A 16,152-nucleotide genomic window follows, 5' to 3' on the forward strand; every position below is an offset into this window, starting at 1 on the left:
GGAACACAGCTAAGTTTCCCTCCATGCTCTACTTCCAGGTAACTGACAAAAAGAAAGTAATGTGTTTGTCTAATGTGCACTGGGAATTGGATGGCAGCTAACATCCAAAGGTAGGGTGAAGAAAGAAGTGGGGTGGCAGGATGGCTTCCCACACACAATGAAGTCTCACCTTCACCAGACACCCCTTCTTGGTGAGGGAGACCTCATTCCATCCAATGGCTCAAGTCAAAACAGAGCAATCACTCCTGCCTCCTCCTCCAAATCCCAGCTACTTTCTAACTGATCGTGCAATCAAGCTCTATCCCCCAAATTCCCTCACGCAGCCTCTATCTATCTCCATGGCCTCCAACCCAGCCCAGGCCTCCAGCACCTCTCCTCACTCACTGGACAACTCACAACATCCTCCTAGCCAGTCTGCGGCTTTCCCCTTGACCTGGTACAATCAGTATGCCACACAGGAGCACAGGTGATCCACGTTACAGCACAATTTACTCCCGATCCAATTCTTCCCAAGGCTTCCCACTAACCTCCATTCCCCACTCACAAGGCCCGGCTTGATCTGGCCGCTGCCCGCCCCCCTCTGATCTCAGACCGTCCTCCACCGCCATTTCACCAGTTCCACTGGGTATTTTTCTTTCCTTTTAACTTGGTAAAATACATTTTCACCTCAGGGCCTTTGCATTTTCCCTGTTTCCTGCCTGGTCTGCACTCAACAGTTGGCTCCTTCTTGAAGCTGAGCCTCCGTTTAGATGTCTCTCCCCAGAGAAGTTTTTGCTGAGCACAACTCCCTAGACCTGTCACCTCACACTGCTGTGTTATCACCAGCGCACTGAACACTTCCCAACAGTGTCCTATGTACCCGTTGCCTATCTCCCCCGACCGACAGGTAAGGTCCATGTCCCAAGGCCCCTTTCACTGTTGTGTCCTCATGCCCAATGTGTGCTCATGCATGATGAATGTAATAGAAAGAAATAGGCCTTGGGCTAGACAGCCCTGGGCCTGAACCCTAACGTAACCTCTAAAATCTTAGAAAAGTCTTTTCATCCCTGCAGGCCTCCGTTTTTACCTTTAGATGTTTTCCTTGGCTTATAGGTAGAGCATTCCAGTCTCCGCCTCCATCACCACATCAGCCTTTCCTCCTTGTCTCTGCCTGTCCTTTTCTGTCTCATAAAAATACCGTCATTGGGTTTAGAACCAACCTTAATTCTGTATGATCTTATCTCGACCCTTACCTAAATTATACCTTTTTTTCATTTATTTTATTTTATTTTTTTGTAGATCTCACTATGTTGCCCAGGCTTATCTGGAACAACTGATCTGAAAACAGTGATATTTCACAGGGAAGATGAATTTTAATCAGCTGTCTTTACACAGCTGTATAAGGCCTAGTGGAGCCCCAAGCACAAGAAGATCATCAACAAGGAATCACTCTCTTCCCTTTCCTGCTTCTTTGCAGATTTGGGGGGCTGTTGCTTGCAGACCTGATTATCACTAAAATGTGTGTGCCTAATTAAATGAGAGTGGAGACCACACCTAGTTAATGGAACTACAGATCTGCAGTGGGTTGGATAGTGTTGCCCCAAAATTAATGTCCACCTGGAACCTCAGAATGTCGCCTTACTTCAAAATAGGGTCTTTGCCCCAAGCATAGCAGCTCACATCTGTAATTCCAGTGCTTTGGGAGGCCAAGCTAGGAGAATCTCTTGAGACCAGTAGTTCCAGATAAGCCTGGGCAACATAGTGAGATCTACAAAAAATAAAATAAAATAAATGAAAAAAAGGTATAATTTAGGTAAGGGTCGAGATAAGATCATACAGAATTAAGGCTGGTACTAAACCCAATGAGGGTATTTTTATGAGACAGAAAAGGACAGGCAGAGACAAAGAGGAAAGGCTGATGTGGTGACGGAGGCGGAGACTGGAATACTCTACCTACAAGCCAAGGAACACCGAATGTCACTGACAACCACCAAAAGCTACAAGAGGCAAGGAAGACTTCTCCCTCAGAGCCTCCAGAAGGAGCCAACCCTGCTGACACCTTGAGAGCAGACTTCTCTGTCTTCCCAAACTTTGGGGGAATACATTTCTGCTGTTTTAAGCTACCCAGTTTGTGGTATTTGCTACAGGAGTCCTAAGAAACCAATATAAGGTTAGAGAGAGCCAAGAACATTTGCAAAAAGAAAAGCATATTGACATTGTGGAAGACTTTACAGCTCCTGGACCACTTTTACTGCATGAGCCTCCTGGGGTCTAGCTGCATCCATGATTCCTCCCAGTTTTCAGATGAGGCTACCTGGCTTACTCCAGAGCACACAGCTGTCAGGGCAGGGGTGAGGAGGAGGGAGAGTGGATCTGCCTCATCTTCTAACCTCCTGATTTGACTCAACAGTGAGTGGGTGAAATTCCTATATTCACTCAACAAATGTTTAGGGGCTGATTGCTGTTCACCAGCTGCATGCTGTGTGTTCCAAGAAAGTGTGGAAGGCATCTCTACTCCCGTGAGCACTCCCTCTGAAGGCAAAGATGCAGGTATAAACACAAAGCTGCACTGGCTGGGTAGAAAGATAGGTGATTAAAGCTGCTCTGTGGTCAGAGGGGTGGGAAGGACTTTAATGCTTGGGGGTGCCATACTGACTGGCAGTGAGACCACAGGTCTGCCTCTGCCCCTCTTGAGGACCCAGCACTACTGAAATAAAGTTGGATTTAGCATCACTGGGGCCTGTCTGGTTTAGACATTCTCTGGTTTTCTAAAGTTACAATACTCAGGGTGGTGGTTCAGCTTGAAACAGCTTAATGATGCTCAATTCACTTCTCTGCACTACATTGTGCTATACTTTTCCCGTTTCTAAATCCCAGTGTGGCACTGCCTCTGAAGGGGGTTCACAGGGCTATCAAAACCCAGATTTGAAGCACCTCTGTTGCCTGGAAACCCAGGCCCAGTCCCTTTTGCTAATTCCTCCATGGGGAAAGAGCTAACTAGACTAAGGTTCTGGACCATCACTGCAGCAGTCTTCCCAGGAAGGCCCTTGCAGCAGAGTTAATAGCCTTATCCCTGGCTGGTATCTATTAGGTGGGAGTGCTGGGGCAGCTGGCTGGTTTGCAAAGGAGGAGGGGAAGGGACTTCCTCTAGTCCTAATGATTTAAGCAGTCCCTCCATTTGTATTTTTGGAGTAGCAACCTCCAGATACTTACTGAACAAATTTCATGTACCAGGAAATTTGCCAGGCCATGGGGCTGTTGAGCAGGTACAGAGGAAGAGGTGCCATTGACCTAGCCAATTTCTGCCCTCAAGAGATGCATCATAAACAGGTGACCGTCTTGCCTCTTTCTCCACCAGTGGAAGACCTGGAGCACGTTCCATCTAGCCCCCTTTGCCAAATGTTGGGTGAGTGCATGGGCAGAAAGCTGTTCTTTCTAGGCCACTGCCACCACAGCAGGTGTCAAGGCCTTCTCTCTTTTCTGGGGACTTAGGCGTTCCCTGCCCCATGGAGAGCACAGTGTTGGGGTGGGGAAAATCGAAACTTAGCAAAGCCTCAGAGGTGGACATCACTCTTGCTATTGCATCGGCCTGATCTGCTGGCTGATACGGGTGGGTGATTCTCTTCGGCTACATCTTAAAATGTAATCAATGTTGGTCCTTAGCATAGTTGTTCCTGTGTCTTCTGTTCATGCACAAAAACACTAATAGAATCACTGATGGGGCCTACTCAGACAGAACTCCAGGCATGGAACTCTTCCAGCTGATTTGGGTGAAGCTTACAGTATCTCCTCTTTCCTCATTGTGGAATCTTTGTATTGTCTTAGGGTGTGTGTGTGTGTGTGTGTGTGTGTGTGTGTGTGTGTGTGTGTACATGGGAAGGAGAATGAAACTCCATTGGACTGCAAAGTTTGCCTTTTTGTCTAGGCCCTAAGTTTAAATTCCAAAGCCAAGAATTTGACATATTTGTTCCCTATTGCACTCTGAAGCCCTCCCACCTCAGGGCCATGTGATTCCCATTTATTTGCCTAGTGTTGGCAAATGACATTTTGTTTTAACCCATGTGTCTCAACCTGACTTCTTTGTATCTAAAAGAGGATACAAAGGATACAAAGAATGTTTCTAAAGAAGGATACAAAGGATGTTTCTAAAGGATACAAAGAAGTCAGGTTGAGACACATGGGTTAGGAGGAAATGTTTTTCCACACAATCTAATCCAGATTTAATACACATAGTTCACTAAACTATAAGACATGAGTAATTATTCCAGAAACATTTATTGAGCATCTACTATATACTTTATGCTAGGTAATATGCTGGGGTTTTGGAGGAATAGGAAAAGATAGTACAAAGATAAATAAAACAATTTCCTCTTAGAAAATCTACTAAAGGTAATAAAATGCTACAATTCAAAACAGAGCATAATGGCAATGAGATAAATTATAGTGTGTTTGTGAGGAAATAAAGACATAAAGGGAAGAAAAACTTAAATATGGTAGGAAAGACAGACAATCTGATCTCTACCTAGGAAACCCCAGGATAATGCACTCAAAAACCATTAAAAACAAAAAGTGGGTTATGAAAAGGGATTTGGTAAAGAGCATACAACAACCAGGAGCTTTTCTCTACATCAGCTATAGCCAATTACAAAATGTCATGAGAGGAAATACCTTGTTTGTGTCTGCAACCAAAACCATAGTAAGCCTAGGAATACATCTAACAAGATACATGCAAGACTTTCTTGAATAGGGCCATAAAATGTTACCAAAGGACACAAAACAGAACTGAATAAATAGAATTCTACTCCATGTTGTTATATAAAAAGACTCAATACTGAAAAGATGGCAATTCTCCTAAAATTAATTTCCTATTCAATATAATCCTAATCAAAAGTTCAATCAATTTATTTTTAAAATTTGATGAATAGATTACATGTTTATCCTGGAAAAGATAATATACAAGAGAAGTCAAGAAAAATGTTGAGAAAAAGAGTGAGGATAAGGGAGAGAAGAAGGGAGAAGGTACATTCTTCACCATATATTAAAATATACTCAAAAGCCAAACTAATCAAGACAGTATGGTATTTATGCAGGACTAGATAAATTAGATTGGTGATAAATTGATAAAACACTCTAGAAACAGGCTCCCTATATGTATGAGAATTTAATATGTGAAAAGGAGTTATTCCACTGGGAGAAAGAATGGACTACTTCAATAAAGGACATTGCCCTTGAACCCATTGTATTTCTCTTGGGAAAGGCATAATGCAGAGTGGGAAGACTCTTGGCTGTAGGTCAGGGAAAAGTGGACTCAAATTCCATCTCTATCAATTATATCTGTCATATTGAGTTTCTTCAACTCTATGCTTTCCTTTAAAAAGAGGAACATCAGTCCCTGTTTATCTACACACGGTTTTGTGACAACAGAAGAAACAATGTGAATATAAAACGCACAGCTTTTGTGCTGCAATTCTCAGGACCCTACAAATGAAGACCTGGGGTTTAAAAAAAGAACAGAAGAAAGAGAAAAGCCTCTCATGTATCTAAAGCCTGAGACATCACTATTACAACATCTTTTCTAACCTCGTCGTCTTGGTCCGTACTGAAAATTCCCTGAGAGGCAGCTTTTTAAACTATTGCCAGCCAGTGACCCCTGAGAGGGAAGAAATTCTCTGACAGCAGGCTTGAATGAGCAAGCTTAGCATAAAATATTCATCAGAGGACCAGCTCAAGCCCGAAAAGGCTAGGAAAAGTGAAGACCACTGCTGCCACCTTCCAAGGATTGCAGCAGTCAAATCTCCAGTCTTTGTAAGGAATGCTGGTCATTTGCTTCTTGGCTCTTGTATCCACTCCCAGCTATTTTGCAGCTCTACTCCGTATGATAAAAACCATACTTCCCAGGCTCCCTTGCCAATGTGCTCCCAGGTGGGCTCAGCTCTTCCCACTTGTGGGAAACACAAGTGGAAAGCTGGAGGGTGGGAAGCATGAAAAAGCAGGATAGCTCTTCTTGTCGTGTATTACCTCAGCCGTATCTCAGTAGGGAATAGCAGCAGCGGTTACTTTTCCCCTGTGATTCTAGCTCTGGAGAAACAGACCCTCTCTTTATTGCCCCACCTGCCACTGGACAGGCACCGCCATGCTTCTAAAGCCAGATGGCCCTGGCCTCTGAAGTGTCCTCTTGTTGTTCCTCCAGCACTAAAATGATAGCAATTTCCTGTTGTTGCTACTCTCTGGAATTCCTCACTGTCCCATGGTTTGACTTCTCGGCTCTTTCATTATTTCTATAACCAATGCCTTATGTTAAATTTCTCTATTTGAAATATCTAGAAGATCACTTCTGTTTTTTCTGATTGATAGGGAACCTCTGGAATAAAACATTAAATATTTATACTAATATTAATGCTAACATATGGCACCTATATGTGCCAAGCATTGCTCTAAGTTTTTCAGATGATTTCATTTTATTTATCTAATCAACCTCATGAGATCGGCATTACCCTTGTATTACAGATGACAGAAACTGAAGCTTACATTCAAAGTTAAAGTCTTGTCTTTCACAGAAAATATTTATTTGGGAGTAGGCTGATTCTGAAAGAGGAGAGAACTAAGTCAACCCTCAAAACCCTGCACCTCATAGCAATACCTTTCCATGGTTTCAGAGGCTCTGTGGTGCCATGCATACCTTCAAGCCCCTGTGCTGTTAGGTTCATCCTAAGTTACAACCCCAGTGGTACTGTCAAAGGTGTTTAAACCAGAGCAACTCCATCTTGAATAAGGGCTGGTAAAATTAGGCTGACAGCTTCTGGGCTGCATTGCCAGATGGTTAAGCATTCTAAGTAAGTCACAGGATGAAATAGGAGGTCAGCACAATATACAAGTCATAAAGACCTTGCTGATAAGATAGGTTGCAGTAAAGAAGCTGGCTAAAACCCACCAAAACCAAGATGGCGACAGAAGAGTGACCTCTGGTCATCCTCATTGCTATACTCCCACCAGCCCCATGACACTTTACAAATGCAATGGCAACATCAGAATGTCACCCTATATGGTCTAAAAATGGGAGGCATGAATAATCCACCTGTTGTTTAGCATATAATCAAGAAATAACCATAAAAATGGGCAGCCAGTACCCTACAGGGCGGCCCTGCCTATGGAGTAGCCATTCTTTTATTCCTTACTTTCTTAATAATCTTTCTTAATAAACTTGCTTAATACACTTTCTTAATAAACTTTCCAGTAGCAGAACCTCTATATATGGTTGTAGGCACTCTCTAGCCATCCATCAGCTGAAGTGAACATTGATTCTGCCTGGTGACTACCCTCACTGCTTTTTCTTTGGGCAGGAAAGCACAGTCAGGGCCTGCAGATGGTCATCTGTCTTCCTCTGTTGAATGTCTGCGTGGTGCCTTTGATGAAGAGAATGGGGGGTGGTCACCTCTGCCATTTCACAACCACAGAATCTTTTATCACCAGGCCAGAGCCTTTGCTGAACATTAGAGTGGTTGGGCCTTTTCTATCCTGAATCTTGTCTTTGATCATTTTGCAGAGAAAACATAAGGTGTTATTTACCCTGCATAGAAAAGCCTGCAAATTGCTTCTCTCTGTCCTAATGCTTCTCAAACATGACTTTTCCCATCACCCCCTACACTTTCCTGGTCATTTTCACAACTTCTGGCTACTCTCTTAATATCCTTTTGAGGTAACTACATTGAAAACCATAAAGGCTGATTTCTGTGGAAACTTCCATCTGCCTCAGCTTAAGGAAGGCAATTATTGTTTCCTCATGTATTCCTACATGCATCTTTCCCCATCACATCTAGAGATCAAGAGTTCTCAGACCCATCACAAAAAATTTATTAGATTCTTTTCCTAGCTTTTATGCTTGTCCCTTTCCAAAGAGCTCCATGTCTCATTTCACTTCAGTTCCTTAACATTAGAGATGAGAGAGAGACAAACATTCACAAAGATGAGTTTTCCCTACATTCTGGAATTTTTGTTCTATTTTCTAGGGAAGAGAGTTTCCCAGGATATTCTGCCAGTTGGTTTCAGAACAAGAGCCTAAGCAACCAAAAGTTTATCTCTGGTTGAGAGCAGACACCTCCCTTTTTCTACGACCTTTGGCCAGTGTTGTGGGCTCTAGTTTGCTGTCAGGCTTCTTGGAAACCAGAAGCCACTCATATCTGCAGATAAGAGAACATAGCTGGAGAATAGACAGGTTTTACAGCTCTTCCCTTATTGCATTCTAGCCACTTTTAGAAGAAAGCAAGCAGAGCAATTTGAACAATATAAGCAATTACTTTAATATAAGTTCTTATTATGTCAAGGTATCTGTTTTGTAAAGGAAGACACTTGCAGGTAAAAAATGAGAAATGTGACGCTATCTCTTCAACCATCAATCAATCTTTAAGCACAGTTTAAGCATTTACTCCAGGCTAGGTAAAGAATAATCATGGAGGGGGCAGGAAGTGGCTTACTCAGCCTGTGTACTCCCTGGACTTACTGCAGAATTTAGGAGACATGGTTTCTAAAGGCCCACACCTTGATCCTAAAATGTGTTCCCCTCAAATTGGTCATGGGTGCAACTGGGCTGTGCCCAGCAAGGGCATGTTGACATGAGAGGCCTAGGAGGTCTCCCAGGAAACAGTCCATTCAAAGAAAAGGGCAATTCAACGCACACAAACTCAGTTTCAGGGCAGAGTAACAGTTTGGTACTTGGGGAAGAGAGGGTTGGTAATTCCGAGCCTAGTCCTGGTTCCATGTCTAGTTCCTTTTGTGGAGAAAACTCATTCAGAAGCCCAGGCAAAGGAGAATGCAAAAACAAACAAAGCAAGATGTAAATTAATGCAGGAGTTCTACCCTGTTTATCTGCACTCTTTGGTTGCAAGTAACCAACACTAACTGGATTAAACAGGAAATGAGAATTTATTTTAAGTATGTGAGTTGGCTGTCAGTAGCCAAGATAAGAATGTAGCTGGAGACCAGAAAGGTCTAAACCAGGAATAGAAACCATCAGGAGCATAAGAGTGCTGTCTCTGCATCTCTCTTCTCTGCCTCTCTCAGTGCATGGGAGACACTGTTTCTCAAACAACTGTACACTTCAGCAACTCTGTCCATGTGGCTGTAGGTCTGATGGCTGCCTAAGGTCCACGAGTATAATTCTAGCCACACAGATGCTCTCTTTCTCTCAATCCTCCATTTTCATCGAAGCATGTGGCTCAGGTTAGCTAAGCGACCTACCTTGGTCCAACTCCCTGTAGCCCAGAGGAAGGGTCACACTGCAGCAGCATGATGACCAGGGACCTATCTAGGGCAGATTGCATGGCAAAATTAAAGTAGCTGTAGTGAGCTGGGCAGGCACCTAACTACTTTTATTAACTTGTTCAGCCCGCCATGAGCACAAGGCATCAGAAAGATGCAGTAATGACAGGGTTTTGGCAGCAGCAGGAGGCACTGCTATCCTCTGTGGCTGTGGAGAAAGTCTTCTGGGTAAAGCCAAGCTCCCGTCTAATGGACATACACAGTGGTAGGTGGCACAGTGGGGACAGCCACAAGAAATGACAACACAGCTACAGAAGAAAAGAAGAAATTGGGAGGAATCTGAAGGGGCTGAAGTTCCTACAGAGCAGGTGGGAACAGAACAAACAAATTCATTTTTGTTGTTGTTATTCTTATCTTCAGGTTAGTGTGACCTCAGGAACATGTTATATATGTACATATAAAATGGTTAACATTACATGTTGCATGTGAGATGTTTGACAAAAATGGGCTTTCAGAAGAATGGTGAAGTCTGGTTATACCTACTCGTATAAGCTCTTCAAACTTTTGTATAGAAAAGTTAAACCATGCACTAAAGTTGAGAGAATAATAACTCCTCCCAGCCAGCCAGCACTCAATCCCAACCATCATCAACCGAAGGCCAAATCCTGCCCCACCCACACCCCAGCCACTTTCCTCTCCCTTCTTATTGGAAGGCAAATCCTAGACCTTATGTTTCTTGATCTACATACACTTTCACCTTAGTTTCTAAAACATTAGGATATTTTTATAACATGCCTATTATCATGACTAAAAGCCCCATAATTATTTAATATTATCAAATATCTAATCTGTGTTTACAAGATCAATTATCTCATAAAGTTTATAATATTTTAATATGTTATTTATTTGAATCAGGGTATAAATAAAATACATACATTATAATTGATTGATGTTCTTAAAATCTTTTGTAATCTACAGCTTCCTTCTCCTTTTATTTTTCCCTCCTGAAATCATCCAAAAAAAAAAAAACTGGGTCATTTTTCCATAGAATTAGCTGTGGTCTAGATTTTGCTCATTTAACCTATGTGGTATAGTTTAAAATATTTCTCTATTATTTTTATGTCCTATAAGTTAATAATTATACCCAGTGGCTTAATCAGATCCAGATTTGACTTTTTTTTTTTTTTGAGACAGGGTTTCACTCTGTCACACAGGCTGGAGTACAATGGTGTAATCATGGCTTTCTGCATCCTTGAACTCCTGGGCTCAAGTGATTCTCCAGCCTCACCCTTCCAAGTAGCTGGAATCACAGGCATGCACCACCATGCCCATCTAATTTTCAAAAAAGTTTTGTAGAGATGGGGTCCCACTGTGTTGCCCAGGCTGGTCTCTAACTCCTGGGCACAAGTAACCCTCCTGCTTCAGCCTTCCAAGGTGCTGGGATTACAGGTATGAGCCACTATACCTGGCCCTTATTTTAAAAATAATGGCAAAATAATGAGGCGGTTCCCAAGGGCTTTAGTTATCTTTTGCTAGGTAATGAACAACCCTATAACTTAGTAGTTAAAACCAACAAGAATTTATTAGTCCTCACTATTCTGCAATCTGGCTGGGCTCAGTTGGGTGGCTCTTCCACTGCATGTTATGTCTGCTGGGACTGGAGCATCCATGATGGCTTCTTTACCCATTTGTCTGGCACCTCAGTGGGGATGGCTGGAATAGCTGGGGCATGCTGGGAAGTTTTCTCTCCATGTGGCTATTTCAGGCTTTCTCATAGCATTGTAATCTCTAGGTATCAGGCTTTGGACATGACAGCTAGCTTCTAACAGCAAGTTGTGAAATATACAGAGCTCATAAGTCTCCACCTCAGAGATTACATAGCATCTCCACCAAATTCCATTGGTGAACACAAGTACAGAGCCTGCCCAGATCCAAGGAAAGGGCATAAAGCCCCCAGCTCTCAGAAGGAATGGTAAGTTTACAACTCTCTTGAAATCACTATACATAGCATCCTCTAAAATTGACCACTTAGGATTGTTCTAGTCTTTCTTATTTTTAGTACAATTGCAAATTAGTAGATTTACATATATATTTGGTATCCTTTAATCCTTTGCAGTTATTACTTTTATTAATGCTCAAATTGTCCCTTATTTGGACAGTAGGAGATTATTTAAGTTTCATTCTGAAACCTTTTACCACCACCCTGGTTGAATCCTTGATTTCTGGTGTATCAAGATGTTTCAGGCCCATCTGGTATATTCTTTGGCCCAGACATAGAACCAGACATTTCCCCGAAGAGTTCTGACTCCTTTTAGTTGGAAGTGCTGTTTGAAAACCACGATCTGAGTTCTAGGTGGGCTCGTTGCTATTTAATTGGTCCTTGATTGTAACTTATTTCACTTAGTGTAATGTCTTCAAGGTTCATCCACATTGTAGTATGTCTCTGAATTTCCTTCCTTTTTAAGGCTGAATAATATTTCATTGTATGTCTGTACCACATATTGTTTATCTGTCATCCACGGATGAACACTTGGGTTGCTCCCACTTTTGGCTGTTGTGAAAAATGCTGCTATGAATGTGGTTAGACAAATATTTGTTCAAGTCCCTACATTTGATGTTCAAGTCCCTACATTCTTTTTCAGGAAGAAAACTAGAAAATGTGGTTTTAAAATATTTTATGGCCGGGCATGGTGACTCACGCCTGTAATGCCAGAACTTTGGGAGGCTGAGGCGGGTGGATCACAAGGTCAACAGATCGAGACCATCCTGGTCAACATGGTGAAACCCCGTCTCTACTAAAAATACAAAAAATTAGCTGGGCATGGTGGTGCATGCCTGTAATCCCAGCTACTCAGGAGGCTGAGGCAGGAGAATTGCCTGAACCCAGGAGGCGGAGGTTGCGGTGAGCCGAGATCGCACCATTGCACTCCAGCCTGGGTAACAAGAGCGAAACTCCATCTCAAAAAAAAAAAAAAATTATTATTATCCAACTTTTTTTTGGTTAACTATGGCATCTATATCATTTGCTTGATGACTTTCAGGATGTTAGATTTTTTTTTTTTAAGCCATGCTCAGAATGATGCCTGGTATACCTCTGTTCTACACTCACCATTTGAATATGATTTAGGAACTAGCACATGCATTTCTCCTTAGAAGAGTTTTCATCCATGGTCTACAAAATTATTTTCTCTTAACACTAAAGTAGCCTGGAAATCCTAGTTTCCCTAGACAGCTTTCTTTATTAGTTTTCATGGTATGTATTTCAAAATGTTCCACTCTCTAGAACTCAGTGCTCTGTCTCCCACCAACATCTCCTTTGTTATCAGATGACCTGACAATCCCTTTTATTCAAACTAAAATCCAGAGGGTTACAATCCCGTCTTCTGCCATTCACCTAAAAATTTAATTTTATTCATATCCTTTGTTCCTCTCCTTCCTTTCTATTTCTGTGAGAAGGATGTGGAACATTCAGGAATTTTTGGGTTGAAAAAGAAAAAAAACCCCAACTCATACTGGCTTAAATAAAGGAAGAAAAGGACTCATCTAATTAAGCCTCCAGATGTGGATTTGACTTGAGGTTAGCCACAAGAGAGTGAATTGACCTTATACTTTCTGCATGTTAGTTCCCAATTCACTTGAGTCAATCAGCTGAGTCCTAAGTTGGCCCAATTAAAGAAAATCTGAGGAAAAGCCTCTGGTTGCTGGGGGATGAGAAACTCTATCTTTGGACAACATGATGTGTGGACGTGAGGTTTGCTGCATCCATCATTTTGGTAAATGAGGGTAACTTAGCAGAACTAAGACACTCAATGAATGGCAGAGTAGAAAATATATTACAAAAGTGCTGAATCAGAGTCCTGGTGAACTGCATTTACCATTAAACATTTTTACTTATGTAATCCAGGAAATTTCATTTATTGTAGAAATGAGGTTTTCTTCACTTTTCCATCAATTGTAACCCAAAAATCTTAATTACTACAGGCTTCCAATTCTTCAGGAAATTATGGTATTTCCTTACATTTGTATAGAGTTTACAGTCAAAGAAGTGATACAGATTTTATCTCATGTGTTCTCCCACCAAACATTTAGAAGCAGCTTGGCAATTCTGCTTTTATTTTATCCTGTATTAAGGAGGAAAGGATGGTTAAGTATATTACTTTTTTACTGTGGTGAGATATATATAAAATGAAATTTACCATTTTAACCATTTGAAGTGAGCAGTTTAGTGGCAGTAAGTACATTAACATGGCTGTGTTACCATCACCACCAGTCATCTTCAGAATATTTTCATTTTCCCAACTGAACTCTGTTATCCATTAAATAAAGCTCCCCATTCCCCATCTCAGTCCCTGACAACCACCATTCTATTTTCTGTCTCTATAAATTCAGTTACTCTAGGTACATTTTACCAGTGGAATCATACAATATTTGTCCTTTTGTGGCAAACTTATTTCACTTAGTGTAATGTCTTCAAGGTTCATCCACATTGCAGCATGTGTCTGAATTTCCTTCCTTTTTAAGGCTGAATAATATTTCACTGTATGTCTATACCACATATTGTTTATCCATCATCCACAGATGAACAGTTGGGATGCTTCCACTTTTGGGCTGTTGTGAAAAATGCTGCTATGAATGTGGTTAGACAAATATTTGTTCAAGTCTCTACATTTGATTCTTCTGGGCATATGCCCAGAAGTGGAATTGCTAGATCACATGGTAAATCTATTTTTACTTTTCTGAGGAGCTGCCATCCCATTTCCACAGCAGCTGCACCATTCTACATTCCCCTCAGTGATGCACAAGGTTCCTGTATCTCCACACATTTGCCAACATTGGTTATTTTCTGATTTGGGGGCTCTGCTTTGTATTGTTTATAATAGACATCCTAATGAGTGTGAAGTGTATATTTTTTATTATAATTAATAATTTGGTTCAGGTGCAGTGGCTCACGCCTGTAATCCCAGCACTTTGGAAGGCTTAGGTGGGCAGATCACAAGGTCAGGAGATTGAGACCATCCTGGCCAACATGGTGAAACCTCATCTCTACTAAAAATACAAAAATTAGTGAGGCATGGTGGCAGATGCCTGTAGTACCAGCTACAGGCTAAGGCAGGAGAATCACTTGAACCCATGAGGTGGAGGCTGCAGTGGGCTGAGATCACACCACTGCACTTCAGCCTGGACAACAGAGACTCTGTCTCAAAAAAAAAAAATTAGTTTGCCCACCAGCCAGGCAAGGGTACCTGGGGTCGGGTGTTATACTGTAAGTATCAATCAGTCAATGCTCTGGGATCACAAAGACAGTACTCCTAACTGAGCATGGATTAGACAAATAGAGGTTGCTCTGCAAATGTTTGTCAAACAAATGAGTGAGTGAGAAACTTATTTGAGGTGAATATCCCCAAAAAAACAAGCCCAAAAACTTAACTGAAGAGCTGGGAAGGTGAAGTGAGTATGAGGCTTATGGTGGGACACAGGGTGTGGGACACTAAAATGAGGAATGAGTATAAAGACAAAGGGTGGCCAAACTCCCTGGCAAAGCCTCAGGGATGCCTGCTTTTTGCACCTGGAATCACCCGTATCTCACTTTCCCTCGTGGTCTGTCTTTCTTTAGGTCTAGCATCATCTTTGCAGATGTGTTTAAATGTCCCAGCCTTCTGTGGTAGTACATGATAATGGGAATGCCAGTGACAGCCATGCTTTAGTTTATATCAACAATGTATATTATTGGGAGAGCCCTCTAGTCGGGAGTCCTTTCAAAACTCATGTGTTCTAGGTCTTCAGCTGTAGAGAGGTTTTACAGGCCTGGATCTCACCATGCTTGCCTGAAAGCTGCTGGGGAGATTTTTCCTATGGATGTAAGCCTGGGGATGATCAAACTGATACTGTTCCTACTGGGAAGATCCTGGAGTATTAAATTCTGAGAATTTTCAGTAGCACTAGGAATACTTTAAAGCATCTGGAAGTTTTGCCTCACCAAGGCTGTAAAAGCAATCAGATATTTATCTAAAGCTGTCCAAATCACTTTTGTCTGGACATGAGGCAGGAAATCTCCTGAGAAGCAGTCTCTTTCTGAAGCTTACTTTTTCTCTTTTTCTAAGGTGGATGGAAATAGCAAACAAACAACAATGCAACCTTGATGATGTGATTTTCTCCTTAATGAACAGGCTGTGAGGAGGATCGAGGCATTGCTGTCCTGTTTCCTGCACTCTGGTCTGGAAGCCCTAAATACTATTTCTTTGACATTTCACTCCTCCCACCAGTTTCTTCCCAGAGTCATTGCTGAATCCCGATCCTTCCCTCTTCCTCTGCCCCACCTTGCACGCTCTGATCTACAACCCACCCAGCAGCAGCCAAGTGAGTCCTCGAGGGCTATGTGGGCACCTCACTCCCTCTGGTGAGGAAAGAAAGGAGGAGTGACTCCTGCACCCAATATCAAAGGATCTAAAATATCCAGTGAATTGTTGTTCTGTAAAATAGACTTTTCTGGCCCAGATGGCTTCACTGGAGAATTCTACCAAACATGTTAGGAAAAAATAATATCAATTACATAAACTGTTCCAGAAAATAGAAGAGGCAGCAGTTAAAAAAAGAAAAACCTACATGCAACAACATGGATAACCTCAAAAACATTATGCTAAGTGAAAGGAGTCAGCACAAAGGGGTCCATGCCCTATTATTTCATTTATATGATATTTTGAAAAAGATTTATAGAGACAGAATTCAGGTCAGTCATTTCTAGAGGCTGGAGGTGAGGAGAGGAAATTGGATGCAAAGGGGAATGAGGGACCTTTTTTGGATGATGGACCTGTTCTATATATTGATCACAGTAATGGCTATGATGATACACAATTGTCTAAATTCATTTAACTATACACTTTAATGGGGCAAATTTTACCATATTAAATTATGCCCCAG

The sequence above is a fragment of the Callithrix jacchus genome, chromosome 17, assembly GCF_049354715.1.
Source record: "Callithrix jacchus isolate 240 chromosome 17, calJac240_pri, whole genome shotgun sequence".
NCBI classification, from domain to species: domain Eukaryota; kingdom Metazoa; phylum Chordata; class Mammalia; order Primates; family Cebidae; genus Callithrix; species Callithrix jacchus.